At 39.4% G+C, this 7878-nt stretch overlaps 1 pseudogene; it reads left to right on the forward strand.

The window, feature by feature from the left end:
* Positions 1 to 6780: 6780 nt before the first annotated feature.
* Positions 6781 to 7535, forward strand: LOC122751304 (annotated as a pseudogene).
* The last annotated feature ends 343 nt before the right edge of the window (positions 7536 to 7878 follow it).

Consider the following 7878-nt stretch of genomic DNA (forward strand, 5'->3'; position numbering starts at 1 on the left):
AAGGTGCTCCCCTTAGATACTTTAGAAAGGGCATATCATCAAAGACTCAATTTCTTCATCTATAAAATGAGGGAGTTGGACTGGATAATCTCTGAGAAGTCCCTTTAAGTTGTAGATATGTGATCCTATGAAGTGATTTCCCCTCTCTGAGTCCTCCCTCCACCAAAAAAGTCCTGTATTTCTGGTGAAAAGGGTTGATCAATCCTCTTAACTTTCACCTACTCTATCCTTATTAATAAGCATGTTGTTTGTTGGAGATATCAATACAGCTTAAGAACAGAAACCAAAATGTCTCTTTTATTTTAATGGGATTGTTTAGATTGGCTCCAATGAGATACAATGTCTATTTAAACTTTTCTAAATCTATATAGGAGTTTCTAGAAATCCCCAATACACTGGTATAGTACATGTCTTGTTGGTACTTACCTAAGAAAATTTTCTTAAATAGTTATATAAACATTATCAGAGAGACAAAATGAAAGAGACAGAGAAAGTAGGAGGCTGGGACTCTGAGCTCAACATTATCCCTGGAGCTGGGTAAAAACTGCTTCTATACCTTAGTGGGTAACATGGAAGTTAGTTTAATCATATGCTGAGAAAGGGCTTATTTCTTACCCAGATCATGAGGAGATAGCTTGGGACTGAGGTGGAATTTAGTTTTTTCAGTGTATGATCATAGGAAAAGAATTTTATTACTCAACTTGTAGTTAATATATGAGTGATTTCCCTCTCTTGTCCTAGTGAGCATAGAGTAGTTTGTTTTAAGTACTTGAATAGTCATTTCTTTCATCTTCAAGTCAGAGCAGGGTATATTTTCACTCTGTGGGACTAGGAAAGATTGTTAGCATTTCTGAACTATGTATTTCTCTTGCTTATATTTTAATCTACTATCTAACTCAAAGAGTTTACTAAGATAGGGAAACATATATAAATGTTTGACACAGAATATTACAAAGAAAGGTCAATATGAACAGAGGGCTCAAATAAATCATACTTCTAAATAAATGACCAAAGCAACCAGAAAAGGTTTGTAATGTAGGGGCAGAGCCAGTGGATAATTGACAGACAGTTTACTCTTGGGTTCTGCTAATGTATTTAAAAAACCAGGAAGCTAACTGCATGTTTTTATAGCATCATAAGCCATCTCAACATCACTCACGTCCCACCTATCAACACTGTCTCCTCATCACGTTGGTTATAAAGAAGCTTAATTGCTTAACTATGCTTACCAAGGAGTAACAGTCAATGCTAATCTGGGCTGTTCATCCTGATAGAGAAGTAGCTACTTTGGGGAAAAGATCAAATTTGTGATAACAAATTTCTCTTGCATCTCCCCCCTATACCAGGTTCTCATATGCCTGGTGATACAGGTATATTATTCTCTAATGGCTCTTGGTAAATCTTCAAGACTCATGTTAATTCTTTCTAAAAGATTTCTGGAATATGAATTACACTTAGCAAATGTATAAAAATCCCCCAGATAACATTCTGTCATATTAAAAAATATTTACATGTGATCTAAATAAAACATAATACCTATACCATGATTATATGTCTGTTCTTTAACATATATAACATGATAAGCATATATCTCAACCAAGAGTAATTTATCAAAAATTTTAAATCTACTTTAGATTTTAAATATTTAGTGTTTTATATTAAAACACATTTTATCTACCACAATCCACTCTATAGGTGAGAAGAATTTAAAATGAATAATGCAAAAGTAAGTTGTCATTTATTTATAAAATTTTATTTTCCTTAAGATATAATAAACATTAATAGTCAGTTCTGTTTCTCTCCTTTACTGATTATTGCTTTTTAGATTCTAAATGTTCTTCTTTAATTTTTGTAGGTCCCCCTGAAGTTGAGCAATCAGCCTATTCTTATAACAATTCTGACCATTGTTCTGCCAATTGTACCAAGGGCCAAGAAGAAAAATCAAAACTAAAAGTCCTCCATTTAACTACGCTCTTCTCTACCCACAATTCTGCTTCTGATTATTTATACTATGCTTCAAAGACACTGCATCCTCAGTGTTCAGAGAAAACTTAATTTTCTTTATAAACTATATATATATGAGTTTATTTACTGCAGGAGTAGTTAGGGATTGCAAATGGTCTTTTGGAGATCTCCAGATCTGATGATAATTAGATGATGTTCAGTAGTAATAAAATGTTATGCACACTAGTCCAAGCTGATCAGGTTCTAAAAGAAATAAAATCCAACAAACTAGTACTACTTAGTATCCCTATGTAGTACAGTGATTCAGTGGAGGAATATAGAGAATTAAGTGAATGTTCAATATATTTTTACCAATGATTATATTTGATCACCATAATTATAGTAAATGTAGCATTATTGTAGGGGCATATTTCTTATCTTTCACTTTACCCAACTGGCAATTGCATCGATTAAAACTAATAAAGAGGGGAAGCTAGGTGGAGCAGTGGATAGAGCACCGGCCCTGGAGTCAGGAGTACCTGAGTTCAAAGCTGACCTCAGACACTTAACACTTACTAGCTGTGTGACCCTGGGCAAGTCACTTAACCCCAATTGCCTCATTTAAAAAAAAACAACTAATAAAGACATTTCTAGAAACTGACTGACTGATTATAGAACTCCTTAAAATCATATTTATGTCAGTAATTGGATGGCCAATGTGCTGGTTTTGAATATCATAGTTATTGTTAGGCATGTACTGATCAGAATTATCATGCAGAAGTCTAGTTTTATGGTTGTTAGCTCTGTTAATTAAACCAACAGTTCAGTAAGTTGTTTTTCTGTTCTCTTTTCCTTCCATAAACATTTCAGTCAAAATCATGACCAACACCCTCAGTTTATATGGATCAGGTACTATCACTAGGGTTGTTGACAAATCATTCCCTTTTGTTTGTGTTCCCACTCAGGATTTATCTTTTATCTTGTTCTCTATGAAAATAGTAAGAGGACCCCCAGCTTTCATCCAAGTCCTTAGATGAATATTTTAGTAAGTATGAAATAGGCTTTATTTTATCTGAAAAAATTGTAAAAGAAAAGCATTCATGCATAAACATAAATAGTCAAAACAAGTCTACTTCCTTCTCTGGTTGGCCTTATTTCCCCGATGGACTACCTTGGAATTGGGGCACAGCCAAAAGAGGAAATTCCTAGAGAGCTAATCCCTTTCCAAGTTTATACCTAGTGGTCCCAGTTTGGTAGGACATTGAGATGCTTTGAGACTGAAAGTACCAAAGATTCCAGGAAGATGAAATCTCAAAGACCTTGAATAAAAACTGGATAAATCAACAGGAAAGCAGTAACAACAGAAGGAAATATGGCCTTGGGATGTAGTAAACAAGTTCAGACATCTAGGAATAAATAATGCAAAAGAAAATAAAATGACCCTACGCTTGATGAGACAAAAAACCCTGTGGAAGTTGAGAATATGGAACCATACATACTGTTCCTGAGTTTTGTAATGATTGGAATGATGCCACCTGCTGGAGACTTACTGTAGAAGAGTTCCACCCATGAAGTGAAGGTCTTTGAGGGCAAGACCAGGAGTCTTTTCTTTGGCGTCAGGAAGTGACATGGGCTAGTGGGAGGAGGAAGGAAGAGACTGGCGCTCACTCTGACTCTTTTTCCTTTGGACTCTGGTGGAGAGCAGAGATAGAAATGTGCTCTCCCTTTAATAGATAGGAATCTAGGCCTTTCTCACCAGAAGCTTCTTCCATTTACTAGTCTGGGAGATAAATTAAGGGAAAGGTTAAGTAGGGTAGATTTATGATCTAATATCCAATTTTAATCTCACAGTTTCAAAGGCTTCAAGCATAAGTCCATTGATACACACTATATCTGCTGACCCAGAAGCATTCTGACTGAATTTATAAAGATTCACCAGCAGGTTTGTGGCAGCAAGGTGAGTTGTTTTTGGCCATATGCGACCTGAGATTATAATGGAGTTATTACTGGTGCCCACATCAATGAAATTACAGACACTCCCTTGAAGAATTGTTTCCTCACACTGTCCTCTTATTTTAGAGAATTTAATAGCTAGTATTGAGCTAGCATTGAAATTACACTTTACTATATGCAAAGTACTTTATAAGTATTTCATTTTATTTGTTTCCTGAGACATAGTGTCTTGTTTTAAGTTCCTTTCTCCCTTGTGATTGGAATAGAATCTATTAAATTCCAGACAACTTATTTAAGCCTTTTTATATGCCCATGAGACCCTGGCTCCTTGGTCCTCCAGGGTGTTTGGTTGAAATTACTATGGGTTGGGGCAGCTAGGTGGCAAAGTGGATAAAGCACCAGTCCTGGATTCAGGAGGACCTGAGTTCAAATCTGGCCTAAGACACTTGACATTTACTAGCAATGTGACCCTGGCCAAGTCATTTAACCCCCATAACGCTGCAAAAAAAAAAAAAAAAAGATAATGGTGATATAAAAATAAAGGGCATCAGAATTCTAATTGTGTCCCTTAGCCGAAGTCACAAGGTATCTCTAATAGTTTTCTATCATTAATGTTTTTCACTGTTTCTAGCTCCAAGTAGATTTCTTGCAATTGCTGGATGATTCTCACATCTCTAATAATGAGGATAATGAAAACCTTTGAGAACACTGCCATATGAGGCTCTGGAGCAAGAATGTCGAACATTTTGTGATTATCTGAAAAGTTATACCATCTAGCAAAGAGAGAGTCCTCCAGATACAGGATGAGTCACAAGAAGACACTATCCCATAAAGAACTTATCATTGGCTGGTTTAATTAGCTTAAGGTTTTCATAGTGATGATAAAATGTAAGAGCTCCCCTTATCTCATACCTAGGATAGGCAACATGACAAGGGGGAAGTGTAGGATACCATGACTTTAGCTATATGGCCGGGTCTCTGAAGGAAAAATATAACTTCCCAATCACCCCATTACATAAGGGGAGATGTGTGCACGTGAATCTTTTAAGCACACTACCACATCCTTAGCCTATCCTTGACAGTCTTAAAGACTTTCTTATCCATAGTTTCCCTGGGAAGTATAAGTGGAGTGTGGAATCCAAAACCAGCAAAACAGAATATCCAAATAAGGAAGAGACTTCCAAGCTGCTCTTAAGAGGCATACAGTATGAGCTAGACAAACACAGGGAAGTCATACAGCCTGATAACCAATCAACCTCCTGTGCACGTGCCCCTGTACCTCTGATTTGTGCTTGCACAAAAAAAGTTTTCTGCCTGGTATATTTATATGTATAAACATCAGGGAAGGTTGGGGAGGAGTTAGATAGGAATTGACATAATGCCCGCCAGCCATCTTAGACACTGACTCCCCTCAAAATGTCCTTTAAATCAATTTTATCTCTTTAACCATGGAGCTGCTTTCTTCAGTATTGAGTTGTTATCTAGGGGATATGGAGGAGGTATACATCTGAGCCCTTGCTTGTACCCAGTAAGCGGTGTAGTCAGCAGGATACTACACCCAAAAAATTTTGGTTATAATCTTGCCTTTTCTACTTTGTGACTTTGGGAACATCACCTCACCTCTATGAGACTCAGGCTTCTTTTTTGTTTTGTATGTTTTGTTTTGTTTTGTTTTTGGTTGTTTGTTTTGGGTTTTTTTTGCGAGGCAATTGGGGTTAAGTGACTTGCCTAGGGTCACACAGCTAGTAAGTGTTCAGTATCTGAGGCCGGATTTGAACTGAGGTCCTCCTGACTCCAGGGCCGTTGTTCTATCCACTGCACCACCTAAGTGCCCTGAGACTCAGGCTTCTTAATGGTAAAATGAGAGCATTGGACTAGATAATCTCTAAAACTTGTTTCTAATTCTTTGTCTGATAATGCTCCCCTATCCCCTGGCCTAGCACATTCTCCACTGTTTTGACCAAGAAAAAAACCAAAGTATTTGAAATCTCAGTTCCTCACATTCCTTTGTAATATAAAAAAAAAAAATCGCATGAAAAGCTATTACTAGGAATTTGTCTCAGGCAGTATTTTTCTCAGAAACACTTTTATTTTACCTGGGGACAGAGCATAGCCCCAAGCTCTCCTTTCATTTTAATTCCTACATGCTTCTTCCTTCCTTCTTTCTTTCTTTCCTTCCTTCCTTCTTTCTTTCCTTCCTTCCTTCCTTCTTTCCTTCCTCTCCTCCTTCTTCCCTTCTTTCCTCCCTTCCTTCCTTCCTTCCTTCCTTCCTTCCTTCCTTCCTTCCTTCCTTCCTTCCTTCCTTCCTTCCTTCCTTCCTTCCTTCCTTCCTTCCTTCCTTCTTTCCTTCCTTCCTTCTTTCTTTCTTTCCTTCCTTCCTTCCTTCCTTCCTTCCTTCCTTCCTTCCTTCCTTCCTTCCTTCCTTCCTTCCTTCCTTCCTTCCTTCTTTCCTTCTTTCCTTCCTTCCTTCCTTCCTTCTTTCCTTCCTTCCTTCTTTCTTTCCTTCCTTCCTTCCTTCCTTCTTTCCTTCCTTCCTTCCTTCCTTCCTTCCTTCCTTCCTTCCTTCCTTCCTTCCTTCCTTCCTTCCTTCCTTCCTTCCTTCCTTCCTTCCTTCCTTCCTTCCTTCCTTCCTTCTTTCCTTCCTGTGTCTAATTAACCCCAAGGAGACAGTAGGAAAGAAGGAAGGAAGCAAGAGAGAAAAGCATCATTTATTACAGTGCCTCGTGTATACTAGGCACTGTGATAAATGCTTTACAAATATATCATTTGATTCTCATAACAATTCTGGGAGGTAGGCATTATTATCCCCATTTTACAGGTGAGGATACTGAGGCAAAAAGACGTTCAGTCTCCTTGCCTACTTCCCCAAGCCTCTGCACCACCATGGCCACCTCCAAGCTGGTGCTGATCCGGCATCGAGAGAGTGCTTGGAACCTAGAGAACCACTTCAGCGACTGCTACAACACAGACTTGAGCCCTGAGTGGCGGCCAAGTGTTGCGAGATGCTGGCTATGAATTTGATATCTGCTTCGCCTTTGTGCAGAAGAGAGCAATTCGTACCCTTTGGACAGTACTGGATGCCATTGACCAGATGTGGTTGCCTGTAGTGAGAACTTGCCTCAGTGAGCAGTTCTATGGAGGTCTGACAGGCTCAAAGACTCTGAGACAGCTGCTAAGCAAGGTGAGGCCCAGGTGAATATCTGGTGCTGATCCCACGACATCCCACCACCTCCAATGGAGCCTGACTGCCCCTTCTACAGGAATATCAGCAAGGATTGTCACTGTGCAGATCTTACTGAGGATCAGCTGCCCTCCTGTGAGAGCCTGAAAGATACCATTGCCCAGGCTCTACCCTTCTGGAATGAAGAAATCATCCCCCAGATCAAGGAAGGAAAACACGTTCTGATTGCGGCCCATGGCAATAGTCTTTGAGGGATTGTCAACCATCTTGAGGGTCTGTCTAAAGAAGCAATCATGGAGCTCAACCTGCCCACTGGCATTCCCATTGTGGATGAGTTGAAGAATCTGAAACCCATCAAGCCCATGCAGTTCCTCAGGGATGAAATGAAAAGACTGTTTGCAAAGCCATGGAGGCTGTGACAGCCCAAGACAAGGCTACCAGCACATGCCAGCACTAGCCTGATCCTTCCCTTCTCACTGTCTCCACATCTCTCCCCTGTCTGTTCCATACATTGACCATGGCCTTAGGGATCACCACACATTTCAGACCAATTCCTTTTTCTCCTGTTGCCCCTGCCCTCAGCCACTTTGGTAAAAAATGCCTCCTGGGTGGTTTGGCCCAATGAGGACCTGGTTAGGGGTTAGGGTTGGGGACATAGTAAAAAGTGACCAAAGTGGGGAATTGAAAGAAGCAGTTGTTCCAGTTATTCCTATGAGCCAGTCCTGCCAGTAGGGTGGCCCTCTCAGGGCTTCCTAGGAAGCTGCCTATAACCCAGGTGGTCATTTAATGAATCATGAAAG

This window comes from Dromiciops gliroides, chromosome 1 (genome assembly GCF_019393635.1).
Source record: "Dromiciops gliroides isolate mDroGli1 chromosome 1, mDroGli1.pri, whole genome shotgun sequence".
In the NCBI taxonomy this organism is placed as follows: domain Eukaryota; kingdom Metazoa; phylum Chordata; class Mammalia; order Microbiotheria; family Microbiotheriidae; genus Dromiciops; species Dromiciops gliroides.